The sequence below is a fragment of the Sorex araneus genome, chromosome 3, assembly GCF_027595985.1.
Source record: "Sorex araneus isolate mSorAra2 chromosome 3, mSorAra2.pri, whole genome shotgun sequence".
NCBI classification, from domain to species: domain Eukaryota; kingdom Metazoa; phylum Chordata; class Mammalia; order Eulipotyphla; family Soricidae; genus Sorex; species Sorex araneus.
Genome location: NC_073304.1, coordinates 111300588 through 111322441, shown reverse-complemented (window position 1 = coordinate 111322441; position 21854 = coordinate 111300588).

The following is a 21854-nucleotide window of genomic DNA, read 5'->3' as shown; positions in this document are numbered from 1 at the left end:
GACAATCAATGGGATGATGATGATGATGATGATGATGATGATGATGATGATGTTGATTAATTTTTTATTAGTGAATCACCATGAGGTACAGTTGCAGACGTACAAACTTTTGTGCTTGTGTTTCAGTCACACAATGCTCAGGTACCCATTCCTCCACCAGTGCCCATTTTCTACCACCAATGACCCCAGCATCCCTTCCACAACCCCCATCCTGTTCCCTCCAGCCCACCCCACCTCTGTGGCAGGGCATTCCATTTTATTCTCTCTCTCGTTTTGGGTGTTGTGGTTTGCAATAGAGGTATTGAGTGGCCATCGTGTCCGATCTACTTTCAGTCCCCATCACCCATCCCAAGCGGGTCCTCCAAACACCCTTTACTTGATGTTCCCTTCTCTATCTGAGCTGCCTTTTCCCCCAGCATGTGAGGCTGGCTTCAAAGCCGTGGACCAAACCTCCTGGTACTTATCTCTACTCTTCTTGGGTGTTAGTCTCCATTTCTGTTACTTTATATTCTACAGATGAGTGCAATCTTTCTATGTCTGTCTCTCTCATTCTCATTTCACTTAGCATGATACTTTCCATGTTGATCCACTTATATGCAAAGTTCATGACTTCATCGTTTCTAACAGCTGCATAGTATTCCATTGTGTAGATATACCAAAAATTTTTTTAACCAGTCATCTTATCTCAGGCACTCAGGTTTTTCCAGATTCTGGCTATTGTAAACAGTGCTGCAATGAATCTGATGCAGAGCTGCAATGCATCTGATAAGGTGCTGATATCAAGGATATAAAAGGCACTGGTTGAACTCTACAGGAAAACATCCAACCCCATCAGAAAATGGGAGGATGAAATGAACAGAAACTTTCCCAAGGAAGAAATCTGAATGGTCAAAAGGCAAATGAAAAAATGCTCTTCATCTCTAATCATCAGGGAGATGCAGATCAAAACAACGATGAGATACCACCTCACACCACAGGGACTGGCACACATCCAAAAGAACAAAAGCAACCTGTGTCTTGGATGTGGGGAAAAAGGGACCCTCCTTCACTGCTGGTGGTAATACTGACTGGTTCAGCCCTTTTGGAAAGCAGCAGGTTTTATTATTATACCTTTATACTATAGGTATAGATGGGAGAGGTAAAGCCTCCGATCTTTTTTTTTTCTTTTAATTTCTTTGCCTTTTCAGGAAGTTTTATGATTCTATACAAATTTTAGTTAAGTTTATTTCAAGTCTTGAAAAACATCATTAGAGAGGGAAACACAAGCATGAAAATGTGTAAATCTGTAACTGTACCCTCATGGTGACTCACTAATTAATAAATAAATAAATTTAATTTAAAAAACTGAAAAAAAAGAAAAGAAAAACATCATTAGAACTTTATGGGTATTGAATCTACCAAGTTGTTAATAATACAATGTTCCAACAGGAGTTCCCACCACCAATATAACCTTACTTCCACCAATGTCCCCAGTTTTCTACTCACCAATTCAGCCTGCTCGCTTAGCAGGCATAAACAAATTTACTGCATATTGCTTATTACAATACAAAGTGATTATAAAAATATTTTTAAAAAGTCAATTTGTGAAAATTGTTATATATCACTGTGATGTTACTAAAGTCATTGTTTGAGGATTTACTAGATTGATTGTTGCTAGGAAACTTCTGTGCTATTGTTTTCACTAATTGATCTTATATATATTTTTCTTTTTGGGTCACACCCGGGAATTACCCCTGGAAGTGCTCAGTGGACCATATGGGATGCTGGGAATCGAACCCGGGTCGGCCGCGTGCAAGGCAAACGCTCTACCCGCTGTGCTCCAGCCCCTCACTAATTGATCTTGTGGTCTTCTACACAACTTTCCCATCAGATCTACTGTGGTCCCACTGGGCTGACCATACTATGAAATCTGGGGATAGCTATTGTTCCTATGTTGCTGCATGCTCTAGGAGCTCTAGAACTGGAATAACTTTGCGGCTTGGCAGCCTGATGAGGTTTAGTTGTGGAGCTGGATGGTTTCTATGCTGAAGGATTCCAGGTGTTGGCTGGGGGATGCTGAGTCTTCAGGAAGAAGAATATGCCCATCCCCATTCCAAGAAAGGCCCAGAGTTTTCAGCCTGGACCAGTCTACCTGGGAAAATTCATCAGCAGTATGTTCTTTTTGAGATTAGTGGTGGAGCTGTGCTATTTCTATGTTGGACGGTACCAGGTGTGGCTGGGGACTGCTGTGTCTTCAGGAATCTGCCTATCCCCTTTCTGAGAAGGCATCAGAGTTTTTGTGGAAGGTAAATTTTCTATCTTTAACTCAAACTGGTAAAATATTTACAAAAGTAGACTAGTTTTGCATATACAATCAATGTCTAGAAGAAACACTAAAAAGACTGAAGAGTAGTAATTGGTGTATATGTCTAAAAATGTCATTATTTTTTAAAACCCATTTTTCCAAAATCAGTTTCTAATGAGCAATAATAATTTATGATAGTATTAAAATTTTTTTACATTTTACATGTAGTGATACTACTATGGTGTAGTATTGCTACACCATAACCACCATCAGTGTCAGAATCCTTCTTTATCCCAAGCTCTTTCCTTCTTCCTTTCAGTTTCAGTTTGCTTCTTTCCTTTCAGTTCACAGTTATATTGACCACATACCAGACTTTGTTTCCTAAAAACGGTATTCTAAAGAAATGTTCAAGAAACACAGGAAACAAAAATAAAGGGGAAAAAAGAAGAGGACAAAAAACTGATCAGGCAAAACTCTACCTAGCACAATAATTATATTAAATGGCAAAAACCAAATAGTATGAAAAAAGTAATTAAAGGACAAATATGGTAGGGTGAATGAACAAAATGTACCAATGATAAGGATAAATTGTTTGTTTCCAAGAAACTTCTTGAAAAGAAGTTCTGACTCTAGAGAGTGTGTTATGAGAATCTTTGCTGTGATGGAATAGTTCTTTTCTTTACTGTGGTGGTGGTGGTCACAATTGTCTATACATATGGAAAAAAGACAAATGGCACTGGTAACCAAGGATCATGGAACCTGTACCATGAAGGGACAGGAAATCTTTTCATACCATTTTTTAAATTGAATCACCGTGAAATACACTTGTAAAGCTTTTGTTTGAGCTTCAGTCATAATACTGATTGAACACCTATCCCTCCACCAGTGTACATTTCCACCACCAATGTCCCCAGTATCCCTCCCCCCATCCGCTCCTCCCTCCTGCCTCTATGGCTGACAATTTCCCTCTTACTCTCTACTTTTGGTCATTATGATCTGCAATACAGATACTAAGAGGTCATCATATTTGGTCCTTTATCTTCTTTCAGCCCACATCTCACATCCTGAGCAATCCCTTCAACCATCATTGATTTAGTGGTTCCTTCTCTATCCCAGCTCCCTTCTCCCCCAGCTCATGAGGCAGGCTTCCAAGTCATGGAGTCATTCTCCTGGCCCTTGTTTCTATTGTCCTTGGGTGTTAGTCTCATATTATGTTATTTTATATTGCATGAATGAGTGCAGTCATTCTATATCTGTCCCTCTATTTCTGACTCATTTTACTTAGCATGATACTTTCCATGTTTATCCACTTATAAGGAAATTTCATGATTTCATCTCTAACAGCTGCATAGTATTCCATTGTGTAGATATACAAAAGTTTCTTTAACCAATCGTCTATTCTTGGGTGCTCAGGTTGTTTCCAGATTCTGCTATTGTGAACAGTGCTGCAATGAACATACAGATGCAGATGTCATTTCAACTGTGCTTTTTTGCACCCTCAAGATATATTTCCAGAAGTGGTATTGCAGGGTCATATGGAATCTCAATTTCTAGTTTTTTAAGGAATGCCCATGTTGTTTTCCAAAAAGGCTGAACTAGTCAGCATTCCCACCAACAATGAAAGAGAGTCCTTTTCTGCGCGTTCCCCCAGAGATCTCTCCGGCCCTCGGAGAGACAACAGTGGAAAGCGCTCCTAATTGGGTGGATTCTATGAGTGGTCCCGATCTGAAATAAAACTAGTGAGGATAATAAATAGGGGGCCCAAGACGACACATGCCGATCAAGGGCAACTTTATTAACAGCCATGCTGGTTTTATACTTTTCTTAGCAGGGGGTTGGTACATAAGTTGTCAATCATCAGGGAAGTGTCTTCTCAGACCAAATAAGGAAAGGTTCGGGGCATTATTTGGTGGGCTTACAACATTCTCCAAGAGTAGGTTGAGAAATAGTGGGGAGAGGAAGGCAAGGGTTTATCTGGCAGGAGCATCTGTCAGGAGGAATGCACAAGGCTTTTAGTGTAGAGGAAGGCATTCTACTTTACGGGCTTTATGGTGTCTCTTAGTTAACTGCCCTGGGCTACTTTTACCTCTTGAGTTTAGCTATTTCCTTTGTCACAAGGGCACCTGTGCCTCAGGTTATGCAAAGCTGGTAATGGAATTTTCCGGTTTGTCCAGGGTAAAGGTTTCGGGGTCCTCTTTTGTTCAGGGTCCTGAGCAGTCCCCAACACTTTTCTCCCCATATCCATGTCAGCACTGGTTGTTCTTGTTCCTTTTAATGTCTGCCAGTCTCTGTGGTCCACACTATTTTATTTTCTCTTTGGGTCATACCCGGCGATGCACAGGGGTTACTCCTGGCTTTGCACTCAGGAATTACCCTCTGGAAGTTCTCAGGGGACCATATGGGACCATATGGGAATCGAACCTGAGTTGGCTGCGTGCGAGGCAAACGCCTTAACCACTGTGCTATTTCTCCAGCCCCAAAACCTATAGTTATTTTATTAACATTTTAAAACCATTTTTATTGAAGTACTGGAATTGACAATCCTGCTAATTATACTTTCCATGCACACATCACTCCAATCGTGCACGCCAATCATTAGCAAGCCCTCTTCTCTTCACCAAGGTTTGAAGGATCTCTCCCATCACTTTCTCCCATGTAAGTTCAGTTCTATAAATAAAATCTCTAGTTATGATGACTTTGACCATTGTTTGTTCCCTTATTATGTTACCTGGCGGTGCTCATGGATCACTTCTGACTCTGTTACCAGGAATCATTCCAGGAAGAGTTTGGGAACCTTGGGTACACTAGGGATTGAACCCGGGTTGATCATGTGCAAAGCAAACTCTACCCACAGTGCTATCTCTTTAGCCTCTCTATATTAATTTTTGATCTCACACATGGGAGAGATCTTTTTCTTAAAAAATTTATTGTGGAGATGGTGACACCTACACTTGTTTAGATGAACAGAGCTAAACTGCTGAGATTCCACAAAACTGCAAATAAATAAAATCTGATTAAATAAATTTCTCTCAAAACCTATCTTTTTCTACAGATAATGTAAATTTTAAAAATATAAATAATTCTTTGTTAAAACATCATAAATATTTTCTCTTTCCCCTGCCCTGATGAGATGCCAAGATGATGTCACATCTGCCCACGTCTACTTACGCTCCCGCGTGACCACAATCCAGCGACACAGAGATGAATCTTGGACCTGAGCAACTGTGGCAGAGATGGCGTGGACTTTGCAAAAGGCCTTCTCCACTGGGCTGCTCCAGAAGGGGGCGGGTGTTGTCCCTCCGCCTGCCCTCTAAGAGCTCCAGCAGACGCCATTTTCTAGAAGCCAAGTGAGAAGCACCAGGTATGACTTCTCAGTGATGGCAAATCCCAAGTCTCTCAGGACAGGGGAGGAGTGGGCCCTTCTTCTCCCCATCCCCCCCACCCCGATGGGATGCCGAGATGATGTCACATCTGCCCACCCTCTACTTAAGCTCCGATATGGCTACAATCCAGAGACACAGAGATGAATCTTCGCTGTAGAATTTCTTCAGACCCTGATTATTAAAAACTTAGAATTCCTCGAGCACATGGCCACTCTCGCGGCCACGAGACATTATATTATATCCATAACAAGCAATACAAAACACATAGTCTAGCATTGCATTTTCGGCAGGTATGAGGGGTGGTAGGACTAGTCTTGAAATATTGAAGGTAACTAAAACAGAGAAAGAATATTTTGCAAATTGTCTGCCATACAGGCAGGGGGAGTACAGTTGGGGGGGAATATGGGGATTTTGGTGGTGGGGGGATGGGTGTTTGATTGTATGGTCAAAGTTCAAACATGAAAGTTTTGTTACTGTACCTCATGGTGAATTAATAAAAATTTTTTAATTATAGAAATTTTCATGAAATACATATATTCTATAAATGTAAAATTTAGTACGAGAAGAAAATTTTCTTTTTTTTAATTTTTAAAATTTTTACATGAATCACCATGAGGTACAGTTACAGACTTACAAACTTTCCTGCTTATGTTTCAGTCATTCAATGATCAAGTACCCATCCCTCCACCAGTGCCATTCTCTACCAACAATGATCCAAGTATCCCTCCCACCACCCTCACCCCTTTCCCCGCTGCCCTGCCTCTGCCCTTTTGCTCTCTCTCTCTTTTTGGGTGTTGTGGTTTGCAATAAAGGTATTGAGTGGCCGATGTGATCCCAGGGGCCGAACGTGTGTCAGGGGCCGAACGTGTGTGGCCCCTCCGCAGCTGCACAAACATGACTCCAGAGGCCAGCTAAGCTACTTTTGGTATGGGCAGCTCCTTGCAGAATGTCTCCAGACTGAGAACTAAGCCGTGGCCCCATGCCTGCCCAGGAGAGGAAAGGTATTTCTCTCTCTTGCCTCTTCCTTGCCGGGGGTGAAGGGCATGGCGACTGCCATATTATGATGACCACAGATGAGTTACAAGCTTGCAACGATCCAATATCTGGAAGAAATCTCCCTGGACTTAGTTGCTAAAGTACAGAAATCCAAAACCGTGTGGCCGGTTTTCTCTTCACAACAGGTCTGACTCTAGTGGGGAACTCCTAACAATACTAGTGAGGTTTTTGTTGAAATATTGAATGTAATCAAAGTAAATAGAAAGTAAAGTGAAATTTATTAGTTACGAGGGACTGGAGAGGGGCGGGATGGGAGGTGTACTGGGTTTCTTTTTGGTGGTGGAATATGGGCACTGGTGAAGGGATGGTTATTTCAGCATTGTATAACTGAGACTTAAACCTGAAAGCATTGTAATTTTCCACATGGTGATTCAATAAAATAAAATTTTTATTTAAAAAAAAAGGTATTGAGTGGCCATCATATTCGGTCTATAGTCTATTTTTAGCTCGAATCTCCCATCTCGAGCAGGCCCTCCAAGTACCCTTTACTTGGTGGTCCCTTCTCTATCTGAACTGCCTTTTCCGCCAGCACATGAGACGGCTTCCAAACTGTGAAGCAATCCTCCTGGTACATATCTCTACTATTCTTGGGTGTAAGTTTCACATTCCATTACTTTACATTCCACAAATGAGTGCAATCTTTATATGTCTGTCCCTCCCTTTCATTTCGGTTAACATGAAACTCTCCATGTTGATCACTTTTATGCAAATTTCATGACTTCATCTTTTCTAACAGCTGCATAGTATTCCATTGAATAGATGTACCAAAGTTTCTTTAACCAGTCATCTGTTCTCAGGCACTTGGGTTTTTTCCAAATTCTAGCTATTGTAAACAGTGCTGCAATGAACATACAAGTTGCAGATGTCATTTTTACTATACTTTTTGCATCTCTGGGGTATATTCCCAGAAGTGGTATTGCTGGGTCAAATGGGAGCTAAATTTCTCATTTTTTGGAGAATGTCTATACGGTTTTCCAAAAGCATTGAACTAGTCGGCATTCCCACGAGAAGTGTAGAAGGGTCCCTTTCTCCCCACATCCTCTCCAACAGTGGTTGCTTTTGTTCTTTTGGATGTGTGCTAGTCTCTGTGGTGTGAGATGATATCTCATTGTTGTTTTGATCTGCATCTCCCTGATGATTAGTGATGAAGAGCATTTTTTCACGTGTCTTTTGGCCATTCGAATTTCTTCTTTGAGAACATTTCTGTTCATTTCATCGCTTCATTTTCTGATGGGGTTGGATGATTTCTTCTTGTAGAGTTAACCAGTGCCTTGTATATCCTTGATATCAACTCTTTATCAGATGGGTAATGGGTAAATATCCTTTCCCATTTTGTATATTGTTTTTGTATTCTAGTCACGGTATGTTTTGAGATGCAGAAGCTTCTTAGTTTAAGATAGTCCCATTTTTTTTTTATTTCTGTTTCCACTTGTTTGGTCAGTGGTGTGTCAACTTTGAAGATACCTTTAGCGTCAATGTCATGGAGGGTTTTGCAGACCTTGTCCTCAATGTACCTTATGGATTCTGGTCTGATGTTGAGGTCTTTAATCCATTTTGATCTGAGTTTTGTGCATAGTGTTAGGGCCAGTGTTAGTGTCTGGGCCAATTGTTTTGCATGTAGCTGTCCAGTTTTGCCAGCACCATTTGTTAAAGAGGCTTTCCTTACTCCACTTAACATTTCTTACTCCCTTATCAAAGATTAGATGATCATAAGTTAGAGGGTGTGTGTAAGGATATTCCACCATTGGTCTGCAACTCTGCCTTTGTTCCAGTACCATGCTGTTTTAATTATTACCGCTTTGTAATAGAGTTTAAGGTTGGGGAAGGTGTTGCCTCCAGTCTTCATTTTCCTAAAAATAGCTATTTATGGGGGTTTGTTGTTGAATATGAATTTCAGGAGTGTTTAATCCATTTCTTTGAAGAATTTCATGGGTATCCTTATAGGGATCGCATTGAATCTGTATAATGCTTTGGGGAGTATTGCCATTTTGACAATATTAATTCTCCCAATCCATGAGCAACGGATATCTTTCCATTTTCTCGTGTCCTCTTTTATTTAGTGAAGTAGCATTTTGTAGTTTTCTTTGTACAGGTTCTTTACCTCCTTGGTTAAGCTGATTCTGAGGTAATTAATTTTCTAAGGCATGATTGTGAACGGGATTGATTTTTTCATGTCGCTTTTCTCTCTTTCATTATTTGCATATAGGAAAGCCATGGACTTTTGGGTATTGATTTTGTAGCCTGTGGCTTTACTATGCAAGTCTAGTTTCTAGGAGTTTCTTGGTAGAGGCTTTAAGGTTCTTATATCATCTGTGAATAGTGAGAGCTTGATTTTTTCCCTTTCCTATCTGGATGCCCTTAATATTTTTTTTTTTTGCCTAACTGCTACTGCAAGTACTTCCAGTACTATATTGGACAGAAGTGGTGATAGTGGGCATCCTTGCCTTGTTCCTATTCTTAGAGGGAAGGCTCTTAGTTTTTCCCCATTGAGGGTAATGTTTGCCATAGGCTTGTCGTAGATGGCTTTGACTACATTGAGGAAAGTTCCTTTGAAACCCATTTTGGTGAGAGTTTTCATCATAAACAGGTGCTGGATCTTGTCAAATGCTTTCTCTGCATCTATTGATATGATCATATGGTTTTTATCTTTTCCTTTGTATATATGATGGTTTATGTTAATTGATTTCCAAATGTTAAACCATCCTTGCATTCCTAGGAGGAATCCCACTTGGTCGTGGTGTATGATCTTTTTGATGAATTTTTGGATTCTATTTGCTAGTATTTTGTTGAGGATCTTCACATCCGTGTTCATCAGGGATATAAGCCTATAGGTTTTTTGTTTGTTTGTTTGGGCTTTGGGTCACACCTGGCAGTGCACAGGGGTTACTCCTGGATTTGCACTCAGGAATTATTCCTGGCGCTGCTCAGGGATCATATGGGATGCTGGGAATGAATTCAGGTCGGCCGCGTGCAAGACAAATGCCCTACCCACTGCGCTATTGCTCCAGCCCCTGTAGTTTTATTTTTCAGTGGTGTCTTTGTTTGCTTTTGGTATTAGGGAGGTATGTGTCTCGTAGAAACTGTTTGGGGAGTTTCTGTTTCTTCAATTTCCTGAAAAAGCTTGAGAAGAACTGGCAGTAGGACCTCTTTAAACCTTTGGGAGAACTCTCTAGTGAATCCATCTGGACTTGGGCTTTTGTTTTTGGGAAAACTTTTGATTACAGTTTCAATTTCCTTGATAGTGATAGGTCTATTTAGGTATTCCAAATCTTCTTGGTTCAGTCTTGGGAGAGTATAGTAATTCAGGAATTTAACCATTTGTTCTAGGTTCTCTTGTTTCGTGCATACAGACTTTCAAAGTATTCTCTTATGTAATGTTTTGTATTTCTTTGGTTTCTGTTTTGATGTACCCTTTTTCATTTCTGATTCAGTTTATTAGGGTTCTCTCTCTCTTTCTTTGTGAGTTGTGCTAGTGATTTATTGATCTTGTTTATTTTCTCAAAGAACCACCTCTTGGTTTCATTGATCTTTTGGATTGTTTTTTGGATTTCTATGTCATTAACTTCTGCTCTAAGTTTTGTTATTTCTTTCCTTCTGCCTGATTTGGGGTCCTTTTGTTGGTCCTTTTCTACGATCTTAAGTTGTGAAGTCAAGTTTTTTATGTGGGTCCTTTCTTCCTTCCTGAGAAACGCTTGCAGCACTATAAATTTCCCCCTTAATATGGCTTTAGCTGCGTCCCATAAATTCTGGTAACTCATGTCTGCATATTATTTGTTTCCAGGTATCTTTTTTTTTCCTTGATTTTCTCCTGACCCACTTTTTGTTCAACATTGAGCTGTATAATTTCCAGGTGTTTATTTGGTTCTCCACATCTGTGTGTGATTAACTTCTATCTTTAGTGCATTGTGGTCTGAAAAGATACATTTTCTATCTTCCTGATTCTATTGAGGTATGTTTTGTGGCCCAGCAGTGGTCTATTTTGGAGATTGGTTCCATGTGCACTGGAAAAAAATGTGTATTCTTTCTTATTGGGATGTAAAGCCCTGTATAAATCTATTAGCCCTCTCTCTTTCTTCAAAGCCAGTGTTTCCTTGCTGAGTTTTAGTCTTGTTGATCTATCTAGAGGCGATAAGACAGTGTTAAAATCTCCAACTACTATTGTGTTGCTAGTAATGTCTTCCTTAAAATATGTTAACAGTTGTTTTAAGCATTTAGCTGGTCCCTCATTAGGTGCATATATGTTTAGGAGTGTGATTTCTTCCTGCTGTACATATCCCTTGATTAATAAAAAATGGCCTTCATAGTTCCTTCTAATATTTTTTAATATGAAATCTATGTTGTCAGATACTAGTATGGCCACCCTGGCTTTTTTTGAGGGAGTTGTTTGCTTGCAGGAGTGTTTTTCATACTTTGGCTTTGAGTCTGTGTTTGCTTTGACTGTTCAGATGTGTTTCTTGTAGGCAGAAAAATGTTGGTTTCAGTTTCTGAATCTATTTTGCCAGGCTATGTCTATTAATTGGTGCATTTAGACCATTGGCATTGAGAGAGATTATTGTCTTGGGGTTTTGTGCCATCTTTCTGTAGGTGTTTCTTGCACTTGTAGCAGTTTCCTTGTCTTACAGTAGCCCCTTTAGTCATTTTAAGTTTGGTTTTGAGTCAATGAAATTCCTGAGCTGTTGTTTATCCATGAAATAGTGTATCATTCCTTCTAGATTGAGTGAAGGTTTAGCCGGATAAAGTATTCTTGGTGAGGCTTTTAGTCGTTGAGTTTTTTACTATATCTCATCATTATCTTCAAGCTTTGTGGAGAGATTTGTTCTGATATTATGCCAGTGATACTAGAACATGTAAACAAGTCTAATTTGGAGTATGTTATTAGGAAGTACATTTCCCTGCAAAAATAGGTGCATTTTATACCTTTACCCTTATTAGCATTCATCTTTAAATATTCTCAATCTTATTTTAAAATGTTAAGAATTTTATTTGATGTGGGGTTGGGGTTGAATCTCTGTTATCATATAGTCATAGTCTACAAGATCAGAAATTGTTCATGAAACATCATTTAGATCACCAAGTTCTCCTGATCTAGATGATATTGTGATTGTGTTATTATAAAATGGAAACTAGGATGTATTTATGACTGATACACGAATATTGTGAGAGTACAGTAACAAGTCTCACATGGAGACGTCACTGGTGCCGGCTATAGGAAATTGATGGACAATGGGACAATAGTGCTACAGTGCTACACGAATATGTTGACAAACTTATTTTTCTTTTCCTTTTTTTTTCTTTTTGGGTCACACCTAGTGATGCACAGAGGTTACTCCTGGCTAACGAAGTTGGGAATTACTCCTGGCGGTGCTTTGGGGACCATATGGGAGGCTGGGAATCGAACTCGGGTCGGCTGCGTGCAAGAAAAATGCCTTACCCACTGTGCTATTGCTCCCGCCCCGAAAAATTTATTTTTCATAGTGATAATATGTATTAGAGTATGCATTCACATACAGAGACTGTAGGTGTACAGGACATCTAGCTATAAGTGGTACAGTTTTTTTCAGAATCTTCTACTTTCCAAATGAGTGAACAACAAACACTGAGTAGAAGAGGTTGATTTGCTAAAAATATTTTTTAAAAAATCAACATAATAGCTTAAAATCTAAAAGGGAAAATATATATAAGGGTAGAGAGGTAGGATAGAGAAGAGGACAATATGACAATAGCAGTTGAAAATTATCGCTCTGGACTAGAACTAAATGTTGAAAGTAGGTAAAGAGATACACATGATAATATGTAATATTGCAAACCATAATGCCTGAAGGGGGGAAAACAGAGAGAGAGAGAGAGAGAGAGAGAGAGAGAGAGAGAGAGAGAGAGAGAAAGTACCTGCCATAGAGACAGATGGGGGACATTGGTGGTAGGAAATGTACATTGCTGAAGAAATTTCTAATGTGAAATTTTTTTAAAGTTTTAATTGAATCACAGTGATGCACACAGTTACAAAGTTGCTCATGGTTGGATTTCAGTCATATAATGCTCCAACACCCATACCTTTAGAGAATAGTCTCCCACCATGAGTGTCCACAGGTTCCCTCGCATCTCTCCCCCAGCACCTGCTTCCATGGCAGGCACTTTTCCTCTTCCTCTCTCTCTCCCAAGGTTTTCCTCTGTTATACTTTCTTAATACATAACACAAATCAGTAATCATATTTTGTATATTTATTAACATAATTTAATTTTCCTGCTCGTTATTTAAAAAGTCACATAAGGAAGAGGGGATAGAAGTCTTATTCATTTACATTTCTCTTCAAATAAAAATCAGTAAACTCAGAATGCTAACTATACCAATTCAATCTTTCACTTCATAAGTTACTCAAAATTTACTTTATTTATCTTCCGTTATTCTTTTAATGGATATTATGATTTTCCCAGAGAGAATTAAAAAATCTACTTCCCTATATTTTGGAGAATTTTCCTGGCATAAAATGAAGAGAAAGCCCCAGGATATATATATTTCTGAATTCAGAATACCCAAATAATTATAAGAAGGGTGACTGTTGGATTTTAACCCTAAGTGTTTTAGGCTTCATCAGTGAACTGCCCCTTTTCCTCCTCCCAGAGAAGCTTATCATGCTCTTTCTAGCATCCGTAATTTAGTTAAAGTTTATCTTTAAACCTTCCTTTTCATTTTACTTCTCATTTTCACAGTTCCCCAAGTCAGTCTTGGTTACTTATAAGCCAAAACTTTCTGGTGATTCTGTGCTTTGTATTTGAAGTGCTATGTATTTGTACTTGCTTTTCTATTTCCCTATAACCTTTTCATACTTTACTATAGAGTAATGTTCACTGGTTAAATACAGAAAGACTGTTAATGCTATGTTCATAATATTTGGGAGTTTATTGACCCTGAAATATATCTACTCCTGGGCATCTGTCATAAGTCATAATTACTTGACTCAGGCTTCAGTTGCTGTAGTTCCTAATACCCCAAAAGGGAGGTCCCCGTGGGACTGGGATGGACCCAGGCAAGTGGCAAAGCTGTCCTGGCATCAAAATAGGAAAGTTTAAAAAAGCATAAATGCATGATCTTGATGCAAGCTGTTATGACTTAAGAGACAGGGCCCCCATGGGGAAGGGCAAGCTGAACTGGTTTGAGGACTTAGTCTGGGATTTGCTCAGCAAATTTTTAAGTTTTTATTTACTTAGCAAGCAAGTAAAAGCCTTGCTTGCTCTCAGAGCCCAGAGAGTTAAGTATTGGGATCTTTGTCTCTTACTGTGTTTATTCAAACAACTGCAAGTATTGATAACATATACAATTAGAGGGAAAGATATGGAGCAATAAACAACCACAAACAGCTAAAGCAATCCTTGGGAAAAAGATGGGTGGCATCACCTTCCCCAATTTCAAACTCTACTACAAAGCAGTAGTAATTAAAACAGCATAGTATTGGGCTAGATACAGACCTGCAGACCAATGGAACAGAGTTGAATATCCTGTCACAGACCCCCAAATATATGGCCACTTAATCTTTGACAAAGGAGCAAGAAATGTGAAATGGAACAAGGAAAGCCTCTTCAACAAGTGGTGCTGGGAAAACTGGATAGCTACCTGCAAAAAAATGAAAACTGACATCTGTCTAATGGCAAGCACAAAAGTCAGATCAAAGTGGATTAAAGACCTCAATATCAGACATGAATCTATAAGGTACATAGAAGAAAATGTAGGCAGAACTCTCCATAACATTGAAGCTAAAAGCATCTTTAAGGATGAAACAGCACTGACCATGCAAGTGGAAGCAAACATAATCAAATGGGACTACATCAAACTAAGAAGCTTCTGTACTTCAAAAGAAACAATGACCAAAATACAGAAAGAGCCCACAGAATAGGAAAGAATATTTTCCCAATACCCATTTGATAAGGGATTAACAGCCAGGATATACGAGACACTAGTAGAACTGTATAAGAAAAAAACCTCCAACCCCATCAAAAAATGGGGAGAAGAAATGAACAGAAGTTTCCTCAAAAAAGAAATACAGGGGCCGGAGCGATAGCACAGCGGGTAGGGCATTTGCCTTGCACGCGGCCGACCCGGGTTCGATTCCCGGCATCCCATATGGTCCCCCAAGCACCGCCAGGAGTAATTCCTGAGTGCAAAGCCAGGAGTAACCCCTGAGCATTGCTGGGTGTGACCCAAAAAGCAAAAAAAAAAAAAAAAAAGAAATACAAATGGCCAAAAGGCACATGAAAAAATGTTCCACACCTCGCTAGTCATCAGGGAGATGCAAATCAAAACAACAATGAGATACCATCTCACACCACAGAGAGTGGCACACATTCAAAAGAACAAAAGCAACCAGTGCTGGCGTGGATGTGGGGAAAAAAGGGACGCTTTTTCATTGTTGGTGAGAATGCCAACTGGTTCAGCCTTTCTGGAAAACAATATAGACAGCTCTTCAAAAACTAGAAATTGAGCTTCAATATGACCCCACAATACCACTTCTGGGAATATATCCTGAGCATGCAAAAAAGCACAGCAGAAATGACATCTGTACCTATATGTTCATTGCAGCACTGTTCACAATAGCCAAAATCTGGAAACAACCCGAGTGCTCTAGAACAGATGACTAGTCAAAGAAACTTTGGTACATCTACACAATGTCATGAAATTTGCTTACTAATGGATAGACATGGAGAGTATTATGCTAAGTGAAATGAGTCAGAAAGAGAGGGACATACATAAAAGGACTGCACTCATTTGTGAAGTATAAAATAACATCACATGAGGCTGACACCCAATGACAGTAGATACAAGGGCCAGGAGGATTGCCCCATAGCTGGAAGCCTGCTTCATGAGCGGAGGGGGGAATGCAGATAAATAGAGAAGGGATCACTAAGAAAATGATGTCTGGAGGAATCAGTTAGGATAGGAGATGTGTGCCAAAAGTAGATAATGGACCAAACATGATGCCTCTCAGTGTCCGTGTTGCAAGCCATGATGCCCCAAAGTAGAGAGAGTATAGGGAATATTGTCTGCATGGAGGCAGGGAGAGGGTGGGAAAGGAGGGTATACCCGGGTATACCCGGGATAAGATGCAAAAGCGGAAGGGAATGTAATACACTTAATGAACAATTGCAAGAGGTATAATAAAGTAATAACAGATAATGAATAAAAATAAGTAGTACGAATGCCTGAAGCAAGAGATAATACGTCAAAACTTCCTGTTTTCTTTTTTTTCTATGTTTTAAAAATTGAATCACCGTGAGATAGACCACAACAAAGCTATTTATGATTTGGTTTCAGTTGTATAATGTTCCAACACCCATCCTTCCACCGGTGTACATTTCCCACCATCAATGACCCAGTTTCCCTCCCATTCCCCCTTCCAACATCTCTTCACCTACCCCCTGTCTGCCTCTGTCACAGGCACCTTTCCTCGCTCTCTCTATCTCTTTTTCTCTCTCCTCTTTTGTGTGTTATGATTTGCAGCTGGGTGGAGGCTTTGGGTTGTGGATGTGACATACAACTGAGGAAGGTGATGCTCTACATCTTCTTTATCCCAGGATTACTTTAGTAGATACAGCTCTGGTGCTTGCCGCTGTGTCACTGCCATCTTAACCAGAACTCTCTCAGAAGAAAGAGATATTTAAAAAATAAACCGATTCACAATTGTGTCTCAGAAAATCAAGTACCTCAGAATCAGTTTAAAGAGTTGAAGGACCTATAAAAAATTAAACAAAACAAAACAAAACCTATACAAACAAAAACAAAACACTACCTCAAGAAATAAAAGAAGACACAAGGAAATGGCGACACATCCCCTGCTCATGGATCAGGAGGATTAACACTGTCAAGATGAAAATACTCCCTGAAGCATTATACAGTATACATTATTCTCCCCCGAAGATTCAATGCAGTCCCTAAAAGAATACCCATGACACTTTTCAAATAAATAGATCAAACAGTCCTGAAATTCACATGGAACAGAAACCCCATGAATAGCTAAAATAATCTTGGGATAAAGAAGATGGAGAGCATCACCTTCCCCAGCTTTAAATTGTATTGCAAATAATATTAATTAAAGCAGAATGGTATTGTAATAAAGACAGTGAATGGAATAGAGTTGAACATTCTGAAACAAACCCTCAAATATATGATTATTTAATCTTTTATAAAAGAGCAAGAAATATGAAGTGGAACAAGGAAAGACTCTTCAACAAGTGGTGCTGGGAAAGCTGGGCAGCAACGTGCAAAAAAAAAAAAGAAAGAAAAGGAAAGGAAAAAAAAGAAATCAGATCTCTTTCTAATGTCAGCCACAAAAGTCAGATCAAATGGATTAAAGACCTCAATAAGGACCTGAATCCATAAGGTTCATGGAGGAAAATGTAGGCAGAACCATCCATGACTTTGAAGCTAAAGGCATCTTCAAACATAAGACATCACTGCCAAGCAAGTTAAAGCAAAAATAAATAAATGTAACTATATTAAACTAAGAAGCTTCTGCACCTCAAAGGAAATAGTGTTCAAGATTCAAAAATAGGGGCTGGAGCGATAGGACAGCGGGTAGGGTGTTTGCCTTGCACGTGGCCGACCCGGGTTCGATTCCCAGCATCCCATATGGTCCCCTGAGCACTGCCAGGGGTAATTCCTGAGTGCAAAGCCAGGAGTAACCCCTGTGCATTGCTGGATGTTACCCAAAAAGCAAAAAAAATATACAAAGACAGCTCACAAAATGGAAAAATTATTTACCCAGTACCCATCTGATATCAGTGGTCAATATGCACTGGTAGAACTTTACAGGAAAAAGCACCCAATCCCATCAAAAAATGGGGGAAAGATGTGAACCAAAACTTCCTCAAATAAGAAATACACATGGCCAAAAGATACATGACAAAAAGCTTTACATCACTAATCATCAGGGAGATGCAAATTCAAGCAACAGTGAGATACTATCTCACAATACAGAAAGTGGCACACATTAAAAACAAAACAACCAGAGCTGGTGAGGATGCAGGGAGAAAAGACATCTCATTCATTGTTGGTGGGAATGTTGATTGGTCTCGCCTTTTTTGGAAAACAATATAGGAATTCCTCAAAAAGCTAGAAATTGAACTTCCATATGACCCAGCAATACCACTCCTGGTAGTGTACCATAAGGGCCCAAAAACACACTGCAGAAAAGTCATCTGCTCTTCTATGTTCATTGCAGCGTTATTCATAGTAGCCAGAATCTGAAAACAACCCAAGTGCTTGAGAACAGAAAACTGGATACAGGAACTATTGTACATCTACACAACGGAATACTACACAGCCACCAGAAAAAATGAAGTCATGAAATTTGTTTATAAATGGGTGGACGGGAGAGTATCATGCTGAGTGAAATGAGTTAGAGGGAGAGGGATAGATTTAGACTGATTGTACTCATTTGTGGGAGCATAATAATAAAAAAATCATAGCATGAAATTAATACCCAAGGATAGTAGAAACGAGTGCCAGGGGACTGGTCTATGATTGGAAGCTTGTCACGAGTATGTGTGGGCAGAAGGGAAGTTAGGGCAAATAAGAAACTCCTATGACAACGATAGTTGAAAATTATCACTCTGGACAAGAACTGAGTGCTGAGAGGAGGTTAAGGGACATACATGATAAACTTTCAGTACCTGTATTGCAAACCATAATGCCCAAAAGAAAAGAGTTGGGGAGAGAGAAAGAGAAGAAAATTGTCTGCTGTAGAGGCAGTCTGGGGGGGGGTAGTATGGTAAGAGGGAAATTGGGGACATTGGTACATTGGTGGTGGGAAATGTACACTGGTGAAGGGACTGGTATTGGTACATTGTATAACTGAAACCCCATTTGTGAGCAACTTTGTAACTGAAGGGCTCCCTGGTCCCTGAGGCCTCACTGAATCCCCAAAGAGGAGGCTGCTTCAGTCCCTAAGCTTAATCTTTTTTCCTTGGACCTTATGCAGAGTGCCTGATATATCCTCACCCCATGGGTAGAAGGAATAGAAGCTATGAGGGACAGAGGAATACTTGCACTTGATTTTGAGAAGCTACAAAATATCTAAGTCATGGATAGGCCATGTGGGCTTTTCCAAACTCAATGGTGTCTCTTAATCAGAGAATTGTCCTTTTAGCCCTTTTTACTTTACATGCCACAATACATGTGCTATTTTTCTTTTTTCCCTAATTACTAAACCACTTAGTATACAAAAAATTTGAGGAAAAGGAAAGAAAAACTAGAAATGGATGCACCATTTTGATCCCTCAAGAAAAGAAATACTATTAACTCCACAGATATTGGTGGTTAAAAACCACCATGATTCCAACCTTGACCTTGTTCCAGATTTTGGTGATATAGTATGAGCAACAGAAAGACATCCCTGGCCTTAGAAAACCCATATTATTTCTCAAGGATAAAGCAGACAGTAAAGACACTTACCAAATAAATTAACTGTAAGGTTTGGCTATTTTGAAAACTAATGAGGAGAATAAACAGGGTGATGAAAAGGAGAGTAGCTGAGAGAGCTAGAGGAATGACTAGGAGTGCAAGACATCTGGGAGTTATTGGGAAAACCTTCCAGCAGCTAGGAGGGGCACTTTAGATTTAGGTGAACAGGACTGTTGAAATATACTTGTGTTGATATGGCAGGGAAGATGAGTCAATGAGTTTGTGTGAGGGAGTGACACTTGGTAAGGAGGCAATGCGCTGGCTTTGGCCAGGTGGAATGGGAGAGGCCAAGAGAGATGTGGCAACTACACACAATCAAAATGAGATCGAGATGATCCTGCACTTAAAAAAATGTAGGAGTACTGCTATTTATTCAGCCATTGATTATGATGATTGAATTCTGCATGAACTCTACATTACTTTTCTTTTTTCTTTTTGTTTTTTGGGTCACACCCAGCAATGCTTAGGGGTTGCTCCTGGCTCTGCACTCAGGAGTTACTCCTGGCGGTGCTTGGGGGACCATATGGGATGCCAGGGATCGAATCTGGGTCGGTCGCATGCAAGGCAAATGCCCTAGGCACTGTACTATCACTCCGGTCCCCACATTATTTTTTATTTTTTTAAATTTTATTTTATTATATTGAATCACCGTGAGAAAAAAAATACAAAGCTTTCAGGTTTAAGTCTCAGTCATACAATGACTGAACCCTTGTCCCTTCACCAGTGCACATGTTCTGCCACCAAGAACCCCAATATACCCCCCTCCCACCCAGCCCCCACCTAAGTAGCTAATGATCTTCATTTTATTCTCTGTACTTCGAATACATTCAATATTTCAATAGAGAACTCACTATTATTGTTTGGAATTTCCCCCCAACAATTAGGCCTGCTGAAAAGGCATCATTTAATACTTTCTTTTCATTGCTGAGAATGAAGACTCTATGAGCTCGCGCGGCCGCTGTTGTGGCCACGCAGTTTTGGATTTCTGATGTTTTAGTTCAGTTCACAGTCTAGATGCATGTCTGTAAGAAGCCGCTCTGGGTGCCAAAATGGGTTAGATCATAGTCTTTATGAGCAGAGGGTCTGTTTCATGAGCAGCAGCTCTGGATCTTCCTCACATTACTTAAAAAAATTTTTTTTAATTGGGTATCCGTGATAGGCCATTGCAAAGCTGTTCAAAATTGGGTTTCAGTCGTACCATGATTCAGCACCCATCCCTCCACCAGTGTACATTTCCTACCACCAATGTCCCCTGGCTCCACAACCCCCCACACCATATCCCCTCACTCCCTCTATGGGAGGTACTTTCCTTCATGCTCTCTCTCTCCTTTTCCTTTTGTGAATTATGGTTTGCAATACAAGAGCTAAGAGGTCATGATGTTTGTCCAGGGAATTTGGTATTTTTATCAGGACGATAAGGCTAAAGTAGCTTTCCAATTTATTGGAAGCTTTGGGGTGTGGATGTAACTGCCGAAACTTCCGGAAGTACAGGGAGGTAGGAGGAGCTAGCCCATCCAGACCCCGAGAAAGCCTGGAGATTTCAGTAAAAAACGCGCATACTGAATTTTCAGCAGATTATATCTTGGTGAGGTCTGTCCTGAGACGGTGGAGTTAGACCGGGGGTATGGTGGCGATTTTGGATTGTGGAAGCAAGTGGCTGCCAGGGACTCTGCTTGGGCGGGCACAGGTCAACCTGCCCCCCGCTCCGATTTACCCCAGTATGTTCAGCCCTGTGTGGGTCCGAGATTAACTGCAGCTTTTGATCTCTTTAGAGATTTATTTATGGGTCTCTGAAATAAGGCCAATAAATGAGCTTGTATTGCTGAGCCAGATATGGGTTGTGGACGTGGCTCCCACATACCTAACTTTTGGCTGTTTAATTTCTTGGTAAACTTGGCACCAAGTTGTTGTGGTGCAGCTAAAGACACAGTAGCAATTTTGGAGTATCACGAAGCCTGAAGGCACCATCAGGCTGCTGGTGCACTCGCCCTGCAGGTAGATCTTGCACTTGTTAATAAAATATTGTATTTATAATTATGCATCTTTCATTCATGAATATTTTCCATCACTGTAGAGAATTCATCAGATACGCAGTTTTTAAAACAATATATAATTGCTTCCTTTTATTGATACCATAATGTATTTATATATTTATCGAAAAAGGACATTTAAATATTTCCAGGTTTAACTTTTTAATGTAAGATTGTGCTAAACATCTTTTACTGAAGGATTTTAATTTCATTTCTATTATAGCTTTAAGATAACTTTAAGTGGATTTATTAAATAAAATAACAGCAAAAAGAATAACACAGCAAATAAAATAACATAACAAATCATATTAAATTTGCTTTCCAAAACTGATAGTACCACTTTATACTCTCATCAGGAGTAAATGAGGGTGATGTATTATTTTACAAATTGTAAAAACATAAATAAAATGAGATGGTCGTGTTTTTAAAACTCAGGGAAGCTTTTCAGATAAATATTACCCAAAAATTTAGGTAAAATGTGAAGAAAATGTAGAAGCATTTGTCTACAATTTTTGAAAAATTTTTAATTAAAATATTTTTAAAAATTAAATTTGAATAAATCATAACCATAAACTGGGGGAAATTCTTACTGCACAGCAATTTTTAAAATATTCATTTTCCAAACATTACACTAAAGTTCTTGTTTTTAT